The sequence below is a fragment of the Protopterus annectens genome, chromosome 2.part0 (genome assembly GCF_019279795.1).
Source record: "Protopterus annectens isolate FY-2018-M chromosome 2.part0, PAN1.0, whole genome shotgun sequence".
Lineage (NCBI taxonomy): Eukaryota > Metazoa > Chordata > Ceratodontiformes > Protopteridae > Protopterus > Protopterus annectens.
This window is the reverse complement of record NC_056728.1, coordinates 144,708,597-144,722,911: the sequence shown is the minus strand read 5'-3', so window position 1 is coordinate 144,722,911 and position 14,315 is coordinate 144,708,597. Positions and strand designations below refer to the sequence as shown.

The following is a 14,315-nucleotide window of genomic DNA, read 5'->3' as shown; positions in this document are numbered from 1 at the left end:
CTAAACTAAAGATATGCCTCCCATATCTGTCCATCGTTCAAGACTCCTTATTTCGGCAGATGAACAAAAGAAGAAGTCTCAGCTAGCTCCTTCTTAGTGTCCGCCACTACCACCATGGCATCGACGGGAACACCTTTAGACAAAAAATCTTACTCAGGAGGGGCAGAAAGAAACTTATTCGGTCTCCTGGGGGCTGGCTCCATGGCATCAGGAGTATCCCACACCTTTTGACTAACTAGCTCCATCAGTTCGTTGAAAGGTGGAGACACCCAAGAGGCTGAAGGTTGAGACCTGAATGCCTTCAGGTACACCAACTCCTCATCAGAAGGGGTGACAGTGGGCCAGCTGTATCTCTGCTTAAGGATTTCCAGGATGTCTACGAAGGAAACATCATCAGAGGACGACTTGGGGGACCCTTCCAACTCCTCGAGGTCAGTGTCAGAGGTCAGAGACTCATCCTGGGAAACTACATGCTTCCTCTTACATGTTCTCTTCTGTGGGGGTTCCTCGGAAGGACATTCTGGGGAGGTCTCGGAAGAGTGGGGGTCACCAGCCAGGGGCTCCTGAAGCTGAGGGTCTCTGCTGTCCATGAAGGGGGTAGGAGCCGAGACAGAAGTAGGTGCTTTAGGGGGAAAAATGCCAGTACCTCTGGTAGGAGCTGACTATCGGGACAGCACACTCATCATCATCTCGAATGCCGACCTCTCCAGAACTGAAGAACTCCCCGGCTCCGAGGAGACCGAGGATGCCGTCGGCTCTAGCGCTATAGGCTCTGAGGTAGACATAGGGTCCGAACTCACCCTAGCCGACACGCCGAGAGGAAGACTCGGAACCGAAGAGGTTCTGTTCCAAGCAACCCTGCTGGGGCCGACTGGGGAGCTTCGGCCCCTAGACACTACGGATGGTGCCGAGAGTTTTGGAGCAGAACTCGGCTCCCAAACTACAGGGGGAGCTGGAGCCAAAGTGAACGGACTCAAGTGGCTCCGGAACAGACTGGGTCGGAGCCAACAGCAATTTAGGCAAAGCAGATGACTTCAACAGTCTCAGCACTACCCTCTCTACATCTTCTTCCGATAAACTACTGGAAGACCTGGATGACAGAGTAGGAGAGTGGGATCTCTGAGGTATCGGAGATTTCAACATCAATGAGGCCAGCAGAGGATCCATAGACCGGCTCCAGGAAATAATCTCAGTGGTCGGCTCCGAAATACTTGGAACCGACCCTGTAATCACAATACTGCTCTCAGTCGGCACTGAGGTCTGTGGAGCCGATGAGACAGTGGACTTGTCTGATTTTGATATCTTATGAGGTGGCTCCGCGACACCAGCCGGTGCCGGGGAGGGCCTCTTAGAGGATTTAGATTTTCCCTTAGTGGAGTTTGAAGATGAGGAAGAGCTAGACAGATCTTCCTCAAAGGAAGGTTTAAGAAGACCTTTTAGGATGAGCTTGTTCTTCCTCTCCTGCAACACCCTAGGACTGAAAGCATGGCAAAATAAACAGGTCTCCTGTAAATGGATGGCCCCCAAACAGTAAACACAGTTACCGTGACCATCCATTATGGACATTTTCTGAGAGCACTTTATACACTTCTTAAAGCCAGATAGACATTCTCGCAGAAAGGACACACGCAGACAGAGAAAAGGAGAAGGAGCTAGGTCCTCTAATTTAAATGGGCCTAGCCCTGCAGGAAGGAGAAAGACACCACAAGGACTAGGTCCTCTAACCTAAACGGGCCTAGCCCGGGCAGGAGAGGAAACTTAGAAACTAGGTCTTCTAACTAAAACAGACCTAGAAATTACAGAGTACAGAATTTCACACACTCAAGCAGAAATATCAGCAAAACAAGCAGGAATCCACAAAAAACTCAAACTTATGCCAATAACTGACAGAGCGTAGTTCTGTTAACAAGAATAGCAAATCCAACAATGCTAACCAATTAACAAGCGGGAAACCGCCAAAAACACTAGACTATCCTATAAACACACACAGTCTAACAGTGCGCAAAAGGCACCTACAAATGCTAATTCTATGAGTATACAAAAATCAGCACACAGGATAACAATACTAAGCCTAAACAGGCCAAAGATTGCACCAAATGGCGCAAGTAAGCTAACTACACTAATATATACTACACAAACTGATTAACAATAAAGCAATAACAGTTTTTACTGTTTTAAGCTAAACAGAGCCAAAAAATTTTGGAAAAAGTTAAAGTAAATGCAACACTTAGCCAGAGCCAAAGAGAAGCACAACTGAACTAATTGACATGGCAAACGAGATCTGAGGATTTTACTGGTGCACCATGGGATACCTACCTAGCCACAAGCCAACTAGATTTCCAGCTTGTAAATTGGCCAAGTCGGAGCCAAGGATCGGCTCCGATCCCATATGCAAGTACGAAGGTGAGATAGGACTACAGAACATCTTATCTTTTAGTCAGCTCAGATTGAGCTGCCTGAGTTTGGGCATGTGGAAGGTGCCTTGAAGCTTTGGAAGGTGGCCAGCTGTTATATCCTTGGCAGGATACAACACATATAACTAAGACTACTGCAGCAGTGATCAATAGGATAAACATCACTGAAATTCCAAGAGATACCTCATGGAGTTAAACCATATGCAGTGTGTGTGTGTCTGTGTATGTGTGCCTTATTAAGCCTCAAGCCATGAAATCAAGGGTGTATTCTACCTGGTGTGCCATTCTCAACCTCACTTGGAAATACTTCCTCTCAGAAATCTTACCTTTGCTCTTGCAGTTGTTTTCAATACTGTGGTGCATCATTCTTTTTCCTGCATCTCATTATACATCAGAACAATGAGAGGGCTTCCTCCATTCCATGTTTCATAACTTACTGTTCAAGTATGTACTACTTTTGCAGTGCTGTCTAATGCTGCATTGGTAGTTGTGCAGTTTACTTTTGTCATTTTGGTTTTAAAGATTCTTCAGGTTATATTTAATACATGACTGTTTCTTTCATTTTCCTCTCTCAATTAAAATGCATCTGCAAAAGAACAAACTCACCCTTAGAATGGTTGATCCATAATGTTTTAAAAATGAATACAAACTAGGATATTTTATGATTAGTACACTGTACAATTTATGTGGTGTTCTGTGCTGTGACAGAACAAGTCATTAAATTTCTACAAATGTCACGTCACTGTAGTTTTCACCAGTGCATCTAACTGTGTCACAAACTTCACAAAAGCAAACATGTCATCCTGTACTGAAAGCACATGCTCCATGATATGATACACAAACACATATACACACACACACACACATGCACACACACACACAGAATGAGAGAGAAGAGTGAGACAGAAACAGCCCACACACACACACACACATATATATATATATATATATATATATATATATATATATATATACACACACACACATATATATATATATATATATATATATATATATATATATATATATATATATATATATATATATATATATACACATATTCATATGTTACAATGTGTAATTTTACTAACTCAAAACCCCCAAAGAGGTTAAGAGGATCTGGATTCCACAAATGTTGGGTGGTAGACCTTATTTCCAAAGAATTTATTTAACCAGTTGATGCAGACAAAAGAGGTAAATTGCCTGCAGTTCTTAAATCTAGATGCATTTTGTTCCATGCTATGGGAATTCTTGTATAAAAATATTTTTAAATCACTGTTGTATCTGTCAACATTTTAATTTGCTTCACCTTGTCATAAGATTGTGAGAAGTGAATTCCAAACCAGAGTAGCACAAAGTACTGGATCCTATAAGCATTTCTCTGCAAGGACCAAGTCAACCTTATAAGAGGGGGTGGTGGTCTTCTCACTTCTTTGTTATCTGATATTTAATAGCCTAGAGGGCTTCCTCTGTACTTTAAGTGCTAGCCACAAAGTTTGAGAAATCACTTTATGCTCAACTTCTGAGAGACTTGCTTGGCTACAATCATCTGCATTAGAAGCTGAAGTTAAGTGAAACTTGCAGTAGTGTATTTTAGTCTTCTGATAAGTACAAACTTGCAGTTTTAAAAGTACTGTATTTCATTTTTACTGTTTCCTAATTGTGTGTTTCACTGAATAGTGTGCTGTGTGTCTCTCTGCAGTTAGTTCCCCACCCACTCTCCCTGTTCTTGTGTTGGTGTTAATGTAGCTCTGGAATTGCCTGCCACTCCTGTAAGTCTGTATTAGAACACTCCTCCTGGGTCCATCTCATTTGCTCACTTAACAGAGTACAGTGAGATCATATTCTTAGTCTAGTGTTCACTCTACTTAATAAAGAGAGAAGATTTGAGAAGGCCAACCCACTTAGGTTTTTCATTCCTCTCTCCTTGCACTTAAAAAAAAGTTTGCACTTTATTCATCTGCTTTTACTGTATATGTGTTTCCTCCTACTTTCTTTTGCTTTTCTTAAACGTACTCAATTTTATTTATTCTGCTGCATGTATTATTGCTTGGTAGTAGCCTGATTAAATTGTAACTGTTATTCTAAGTCTTTTGGTTTAAGCACTTGGGCTTCATACAGGTTGTTTTACATTAAGAAGGTTTGTGGTCTGCACTGTTGTGGCAGGACAGGTAGTTTACATCCTTCTAAGCTGGGAATTGCTGATTGAAGGCCCAGTGTCTGCTATTCTAAAAGTGTACTAGTTGTGGCTTAAGCACTTGGGCTTCAGGCCAGTTATACTACATTAAGAGGGTTTGTGGTCTGCACTCTTGTGGGAGGAGGCGCTAGATTCTGCCCTTCTGAGCTATGCATTTCTGGTCACAGGCTTATTGTGCCTGCTTATTTGAACGGTTTCCTTCTGAAATTGGTGCACCTTGTTGCTGTAGCATAGACCAGATTCAGGCCTGCTGAATATAGCTTTGTTTGTATAACTTGAGCACTGATACAGGCCATCTTTATTTTGGAGAAGGTTCCCCTGCACCCTAGTGGCAGGGGTGTGCGGTTGGAACTTATCTGATTGGGGACTGCTGGAACAGGGCTCAGTTTTGAGCTTTTTTTCTAGTTGGTTGGGTAACTTGTTTGGATCAGTTTGTTCATTTTCTATTGTTTTATATATAAAAAAAATTGCACTTTATTCATCTGCTTTTACTGTATTTGTGTTTCTTCCTACTTTATTACTAGGGGCATTGACTACAACTCTGATCTGCGATATATATAACAATAAGTATAATTTTCTGTGCATTTAAAGTGTTTTTAGATTGTATCTGCTTTATTTTCTGAAAAAAAAGAGAAAAAAAAAAAAAAATATATATATATATATATATATATATATATATATATATATATATACTTGTTTCCCGCCTTTCTAAGCTAGAATAGTCCAGTTTTCAGGTTAGTGCTGAATTCAGGGCTGTGTTACAGATCTCTGTATTTGCCCATACCTTACTTGGACAGAAGGAAGTTTCTCTGTTCACCTGTGAGAGAAAGGAGCTTTGAGCATCCTATCTGTCCCTGGAGGAGTGGTTTCAGCCCAGAAATTTGTAGTTTATTGGCCATTTTGGGCTAATGTCTATCTCTTTCATTTCCCTGCTATAAATACCACATTTCGAAAAGCTTGCCAATGCTCACACCACAATTCCAGTCAGAAAAATCCAAACAGATAGTCCAAGCCAATATTTCAGACAAAAAACAATGCTGAACGCCAATAAACGAAAATATTTATTAAGCCAAACAACTCTGTGTAGCTTTTCGTCGGCGCTCTGCACCAACTTCCTCAGAACTTTAAATCTCGCGCCTCTACAATGGCATACTTTAATATATTAAACATCAGAACATGTGATCAACACGCCCTCCGACTAGCAACTGTTAAAAGGCACTTCGTCCTAAAAAACTTAAATACCAACTTAAATACCAACCTAAAACTTACCAAACATTATTACATTCAAATTCTATCTACTATAGCCGGCTGACAAAAAAAAAAAAAAAAAAAAAAAAAATATATATATATATATATATATATATATATATATATATATATATATATATATATATATATATATATATATATATAGCGGCTATCAAAACACCATTAATGTCAATAAATAAATGAATACATTTAAATGGAACAACCATAAACTGTGGTGTGAGCATTGGCAAGCTTTTTGAAGTAGTTTGTCTTGCTCGTTTTGGGGTGATAAATACCACATTTGCCCAGTTTTGCGCGCCGGGCAGCTAGGGTATAACTATTCCTGGCTCCACAAAGTCTCCCCTTCAGTTTCTCCCTTGGAACTAGACAAACTTTCAACTTAAGCACTCAAGCCATTCATTTCTCAGCCTGGCACTTGCTCAAAACTCATAGCAAGCACTTATAAACCCTAGCACTAGACCCTCTTGTACTGTACAGAAGGACAAGGCTCTCTATTCGACCTTACCAGCCATCCAGTAAAACACTTCACTGCACTTTTCCAGGCATGTCCAAATGGCAGTTTCAGGTGTACTCTCCAGTCCAACTGGTGAATCTGGGCATTTTGAGGCAATGTCACAACTACCTCATGTACACAGACAACCTTCTCCTCCTACCACCAAACACTAATACATGCGAGAGATGCAATTATATAGCCAAACTGGAGGCTAAGCTCTCTCAACCCAAGACTGGATTAGACAGTCAAGAGGAGAAGGGAAATACTTGCATCACACCACCAGTCTCACATAAACCCATTAAACCAGCACGGGCAAAAAACACACAAATACATGAAAACGTACTCGGAGGCTCTAAATAAAAATCTGCAAAAGCAACAGGGACCTCCAAAGCAAACATCTAAGCAACCTCCACCCCCCCCCCAACACAAACCATGAAACACATACTTCACAAAACCAGTGTGCCATGCAATCACAGCCCTTAAGGCAAAATAACATACCCAACATACTAGTAATAGGTGACTCTATAGTCAGGCACACTGAAGTCCCACTCACTAGGCTGAATAAGGAGAAGGTTACTGTTAGCTGCCAGGATCTGCCACATAACACAAGCACTCAGGTCACTCCGGAACAAGTACAAATATAACTCTGTCATTGTCCATGTTGGTGTGAGCCGTACCTCCCTGGACTACAAGAAGAGAGACATGGAAAAGCTCCCTGATCATGTAGCCCAGGCCGGTATGACCCTGACCCCGAGTAGCATCCTGCCCTCACCAAGAATGCTACCACTGTATAAAGAAAAAATTCTCGTTTTCAACAACTGGCTAAGTTTCTGGTGTCATTCAATGGGGATCCAGTGTCTGTCCGTCTGGGATGACATGCTCGACAAGCCATGCTGCTTCACTAGAGACGGCTTGCACCTGTCACCCTTAGGCTTTCGAATACTGGCCAAGACTCTTGCTGCCCCCATAGTGTCTTTTTCAGGCAAGGTTCAAAAGACAAACCCACCACTGTAAATAGCACAAGTAACAAAAAACTGAGGGTAATGCTACTCAATGCCAGAAGTCTAAACCTCAAAATGCACGCACTTGAGGCACTCCTCAGTGTGGAGAAATTTGATATATGTGCAGTAACAGAAACCTGGTTTAAAGCTCCAGAGAGAACCCCAGCACTACCAGGCTACAACTCACACCATACATTTCGGTCACAGAACCCGAACCGAAATACAAAAGGTGGGGGAGTATCCATATTCATCAAGGATACCCACACCTCCAGGTTAGTGGCACAGCACGAAGCTTCAGAGATCATCCACGTGCAACTAACAACGGGCAAAACTGCAATTCAAATTGTAGCTTGCTAAAGATCATCCACCATGTCCCAGGACCCCCATTCCATGTTTCTGGAAACACTGGGAAACATAAAGGTCCTACCAAACACCCTAATATTGGGTGATTTCATTAACTGGGAGAACTACTCAAGTACTTACTCCCTTGCCCAACATTTCCTAGAATTTATAAACTCAAATGCCCTGGTCCAACTGGTCAACACTCCCACCAGAGGTGACAACATATTGGACCTGGTCATCACCAACATGGGCAACTGGTGTTCCACATTGGAGGTCAAACCCCTCGCTGGTTAGATCTGACCATAAACAAATCACTTTGGATATCCACATTCCGCCCCCACCCCCGGACAAGGAAACCACCGTGAAAAGCTTTTCAAAAGCAAACTTCACATTACTTAAGACCGAGATGGAAAGTTTCAAAGCCCCCATGCTACAGGATAACACTGTCCAAGCTGCAAAATCCTTTACTAATGCATTCTACGGGCACCTACAAGAATGCATGGATTGTGCTATCCCAAGCAAAACCAAGACTCACTCCTCCAAGAAAAGGAAACCAGTTGTGAACTCCTGCCATAAACAAGCTATACAATAGAAGGAGGAAACTAGTACCGAAAAGAGTAAAATCCCAAGAAGAGAAGACATCCGTGATCAGTATCAGCAAGAAACTACGATCCCTCATAAAATCATACAAGGCGAGCTTCGAAAGAAAAATTGCCAAGGACTCCAAAGATAACCACAAGGCATTCTTTAGTTATGCCAAGAATCTAAGTGGCAATGCTCAGATCTGCTCGGAGTTAGTGCAGAGTGGCACAAAATACACTGAATTGACTGATATCGCCTACATCCTGGCAGACAGGTTCAGTGCAAACCTCACCCCCCTCTCACCCCCAAAAGGGCCCATAACCATACCAGAAGAATGTAGAGTCCCTGAAATCACAGACACTCAGGTTAAAACAGCCCTCTCCAAAGCCAAAAACACAGCATCGACGGTGTCCCCAGGCTGCATCCTATACGAGCTCAAAGACGAACTAACCCCTCACCTAAACACACTTTTCAAACTCAGCCTCTACACACAGGCTACATACCCATAGAGTGGCGCACAGCAACAGTTATTCCACTACACAAAGGTGGAGCCACAACAGACCCCGGGAACTGTCGCCCTATAAGCCTGACTAGCTTGGTCTGCAAGGCTATGGAGCACATCATCATGGAACTCATTAACAGAGACATTGGGAACCTCCAAACACTGGACCCTACCCAGTTCAGCTATGTTAAGGGAGATCATGCCTCCTAAACCTGGTGGACTTCTTTGAGACAGTTACCGAGGCTATAGACGAGGGAAAGGTGGTACACGCAGGGCTCAGTCCTAGGACCCCTCCTGTTCGGCATATACTTCTCAGAGCTAAAGGCAAGCACAGGAGGACTATGGCTGACCACGTTTCACAGACGACTGCAAACCTCAGTATATAAGTGACTCTCCAGCTGACACAGACATCCTCCAAAAGGGTCTCACTGAGACGGATACTGGTGTCAAAATCATGGCCTCAAGCTAAATGCCAAAAAGTGCATAGTCATCCCCTTTGGAAAAAACAAAGTACCCACAAACTACCACATAGGTGGTAGTCCCCTAAATATGGAAGATGTAAAAAGGGATCTGGGGACCCAAGTAGATAGTAATCTCGCCTTTGATAATCACATTGCCAAAGTGGTTAGAAAATCCTTCTATGTGGCCCACCTAATTACAAAAGGGTTCGCATTCAAATCAAACAGGTAATTGTGCCCTTCTACTTATCACTCATCAGATGCATCATAGAGTACAACGCCCCATTTGGGATGTACCTTACAAGACACCTGCAACAGCTGGAAAGACCACAGAAGTACCTCACCAAGAGGATCACTGGCCTCAAACAGATGCCCTATGCAGCTCGACTGAAGAAACTCCAGCTGAACACGATTGCATATCTCTGCCTGACATACAAGGCCATGTCCAACCCAGAATTGATGGACATGCTCCACCTAAAGAAAACCTTATCCCCTCGAGCCACACACTCTAGGGATCTAAACCTCACTACAACAATAAATAGGACGTACTGGAGGGATAGATTCCTGCACCAGAGACTTCCCATGCTTTGGAACAAGATTCCAATCTACATTAGGCAGCGCTCATCGCTAACACTCTTCAAAAGAAACCTTGACGAGTGAATGGAAAACAGAAAGTTTACCCCGGGGATCACTTCAGTGGCTCTGCTGGACAGAGGCACAGAGAACTAATCTAAGGGGGTGGCGGAAGACAACACATTCTGGCTAGGCTTATAAATGCCTTCGGGCAAATAGCCTAGTACCTACCTATGAACCTATGTAACCTATACTTACTTCATGGGATGTAGATTCAGACCAATAAAGTCATTAGAGTATGACTGCAATTTTGAAAAATGAATTTGTTTTGTAAAAAAAATCTATGAATTCTTGCCAGTCTATTATCATCCATTCAGTAACAGAAGAAATAAGCACAGCAATCAATATTTGATCATATTACAGATAAGACTGGAGTTAATCCCCTGCAATTTCTTGAAGGTTTTTTTCTTCAAAAACTCTTCCTACGTACTGTACTGACATTTAAATCGAGTACTAAGTTATTGTGCACGATACTACTGAAATGAATACAACAGGTTGTAGATGATAAAAGCTCATTGTTGATCGATACAAATCTAATACCCAAACATATAATCTTACATTTATTTCTGTTGAATGATATATGCTTATTTTCTTCCCAAATGAACAAAAGACCTAGGGACTAATCAGGGTATACTGACCAATAACACTAGTAAAACAGTAGCCAATCAATCTTCTGTAAGATAAGTTCATGCAACTGAAATCAGGCCATTAAATAAAAATACCTGGGTATGAGCTTTGTGGAAACTTCCTTAGACATCATATATAAACAAGAACAAAGTCCTTAATTTTAACACAAACTGTAAGGTCTTTTAATCAATTATCTATCGTGTGTATCTACATATCTCTGATCTGTATCTTGTAATATGTGAAATTTCTGTTCTTGCATACTAGTCTGTTGTTTTACGCATCAACATCTGCAGCCCAGTACAAAAGCATTTCATAGAACCATTTCTTATATTAATTACGCATATACACGAGTATGTATGTGCGAGCAAACACAAACACACTCAAATACACAGTGGTGCAGTACATGAGTATATGAAATTTCAGTTCTGCTGTTGTTTCTCTCTGGTCTGTTGTTCCAGCACAGGACTAAGAGATGCAGTCTGTCTAAATGTAATTAAAGAGATTCTTGAGAAAAAATTCTGTAAACGTGTTGCAAATTAAATCTAGTCTGGCCAGCAGACCACATCTTTAGTTGCTGGAGACTAGGACTGAGAATCCTGATTTACACTGTAAAGGAGCTGTGACGTTTTGTGGTTTCATCAGTGTGGGCTGACAGTCTGAATGTAAAGCTGCTGCTTACAGAATGAAATGCACAGTTGCATTTTTTTTCTTTTAGAACAATGTCTACTGTATTCCAACACCTCTACATTGGAATTCATTCAGATTCACAAGAAAATGTCATCATCAGCAAGCAAATGTTATACATTGCAGAAAACCAGCAAAAGCAGAGATCCGTCTTACTCCTGCTGACAAACCAGCAGTAGCTATCCATTAAAGAGAGACAAAAAATAAAGATCCCACATTTCACAGCCATGAACAGTGGTCTTCAGCCATGGTAACAACACGGAATCGTCAAAAAGAGTGAAGTAGCAAGCAGAGATGAACATTCCTATGCCAGAAGATTCAAGGTACTGTTACATGGAGAAAAGGAAAAGAAAATCCAGTCTAGCAAAAGCACAAAAAGGAGGCCATGAAAGTGTGTTTAACAAGTCTCTCAAAACAGTTTTCTTGCCTTCAAATACCATATTTGATGAAGCAAAAAGGAGGACAGAAGGGAACCTGAAAGACTGGACACACTAAACTAAAGATGGAATAGGGTCTTGGTCAGGCCACACCATGACTACTGCATGTAGTTCTGAAAAATATACTGGAGAAATGACAAAGCTGATGGAACAAGTCCACAGCAAATCCACCAGAAGACTGGGAAAGGGAGGGGAACTGGAGAGGAAAGAATAAGACCACAGATTAGAAAAGTGTGTGTGTGTGTGTGTGTGTGGGGGGGGGGTCTGTCATTTAATGCAGAGTATTACAGGTATAAGCTGTTAAGAAGCTACTTCTTTTAGTCTACGGTTTGAAGCCTTCAGCCTCCACTTGTCTATTGTGTTACTCTAAGCAATTCACTTAACCAGTCAGTGCTCTGGAGAAATTGTGAGGTTGGGCTAGACTCACCAATATCCTTGTGGATCACATGCTTAGAAAATAATATGAACCTAGAAACCTAATGTCAGCGCATGGGATCATACTGAGAGATTTAGAAGTAGTAACCCTAAACATGAAGGATGGGAGAACAAAGTGGCAACTACCCTCCTGGATTTGTGAAAGAACTTCAAAGAAAGGTTTGTTGTAAAAATCCACACAAGCATTCAAAAGGACACGTAACTTGTAGAAAATGGGAGAGGAGAAAGGAAGGTACAGAGAGGAGGCAGAATGTTACTTGAACTTTAAGGGCAGGACGTCACAGGACAGACTAGACAAAGATTGTCTCCTCTTGCCATTAAACAAAGATAAATATACTGCAAAAGTGGCTTGCAGATAAGAATAAATGGGACACAAATGTGTCTTATCGATATGCAAGCAAAAAAAAAATGCCTTGCTGAACCAGGAAGTAATAATATAAGAATGCTGGGAAGCAGTCAGTGAAGCTGAAATTCATGACAAACTTAACTAAGTCTGGGAGGAGTGCTGGTGTGTGGAATGAAGCTAGATAAGGGAGGATGGGGATATTAGTTTAAGATTCAATGTAAAAGAATCTGAAAAGAAAAACTGAGGGTGGACACTACACAAGGGATTAATCCCTTGCCAGTTTTATAATGCTAACTGAAATGCAGAAAACTGAAGGAACTGAGAGAACTTTTGCTATGCTGTTAACTCTGCCACTTCAGACAATTTATAAGTGGAATACAGCGTGGTGAAAGTGGTGCCCTCATTTTAGTGAGGATCTAAAAGTAAACCAGAGAATTACTGGCTGTGAGTCTTACATCCGAAGTGGTATAAATAACAAGAGATTATTTATGAAAGGTTACAGATACTTCTAAGCACTACAAACTTGTGGGCTTCATCTAGCACAGATTCACCAAAGACACATCTGACAAGTTCACTTTTATTAATGTTATTATTTGTTTTAATCAAACTTGGGAATTAATGTACAGCCTGTTGAGAATCAGCAAACCCCATTTGGTTGAGACTGACAGAATTAATGGGCAATTCACTTATGGTGTTATGGCTTATCCTGTGGTCTGGTGACCTCATAATTACATTGTAGGTTCACTGGTAAAGCCAATCAGTCTACAGACCATTACAAGCTTAGCTAATAAATCATAATCAAAGGTTCCCACCAGTCTCACGTTTGGGGGGTGGGGGTTGTAAAGGGTGCAGCCCCTGCATGAAGGATATGTGAAAGCTTTGCACTCATGTAAAAACTCACACTGAGAAAAGTCAAAGAAAATATAAAACAGAATTTCCTAGCTAAAGCAGGTGTAGAAATGAACGTGTTATGCTCAAAAGTGAAACAAGAAAAGTAGGCTGCTTACCTCCATGCTAAAGGTAAATGAGAAGAAATCGGACGTAATAGGGAACCCAGCAAAAGTACTAAGTATGTTGCCTTAGTTTATGGAGGCATAGACAGTATAAATATGGTATGGAGGCAGCACACAAGATGTCTGTGAGTTGGTTACCAGTCACAATATGGAGAATAACCTATTAAAGTTTAGAAGGCACACAGTAGCAGGTCCAGATGGGCTACCACTCAATGGACTTGAACAGCTAATATATGCACTTACCAAGGCACTAGCAAAACTAATCAGCCTCTACCTCCAACAACCCCCCCCCCCCCCAACTAACTTTCACTTTTGAAGCAAGTATGACACTGAGTGACTCAGAAGTGCTCCACTGGACAAAAGGGTCAATAAACTGCAGATTCTTATACAGATATTCACCGCACACATCATGATGTAGACTAATATGCTTGATTTGTGGACTTTATCAATGCTAATGACTAAGTGATAAAATAGCATGGATTCATTACAGAAAGACACTGCCAGTTCAGCCTAATTCACATTCTTGCTGTGACAGAGAGAAAATAAGGAACGCAACAAACGCAGATATCTTGGGATCATGAAAGGCCTTTGAATCTAGTTATCGGGGAGTCTTACAAGCCATGTTTAGAGCTGGATAGAGGCAGATTAGAGCAGGTGGTAATAAAGCGGTGATGCTGATCAAATGGTTGGTGGTTAGTAAGATTCTGCAAGGGCTGGTGCCTTCCCCAGTGGAATTCATTGTTTTTCTGACTGACATAACAACTGATATGATCAATAAGCCCATTTTTGCTGAATGTGCTAAGGGTCACAAAATAACAGTTAACACACCAAACGGAGGACATGATATTCTTGACCTAGTCTAAATTACTATAGCCATTACAT

At 41.5% G+C, this 14,315-nt stretch overlaps 1 protein-coding gene across 3 annotated transcripts in view; it reads right to left on the bottom strand.

Annotated features, from left to right (window-relative positions):
• Positions 1-14,315, bottom strand: part of FTCDNL1 (formiminotransferase cyclodeaminase N-terminal like) — a 267,134-nt gene that overhangs the window by 48,703 nt on the left and 204,116 nt on the right. The window contains exon 5 of one of the 3 annotated variants that reach the window (XR_006363440.1): positions 2,741-3,000. The exons of the other annotated variants lie outside the window; for them this stretch is intronic. The gene's annotated coding sequence lies outside the window, so the exon portion shown is untranslated. The remainder of the gene's footprint in view (positions 1-2,740; positions 3,001-14,315) is intronic. 3 annotated transcript variants of the gene reach the window in all.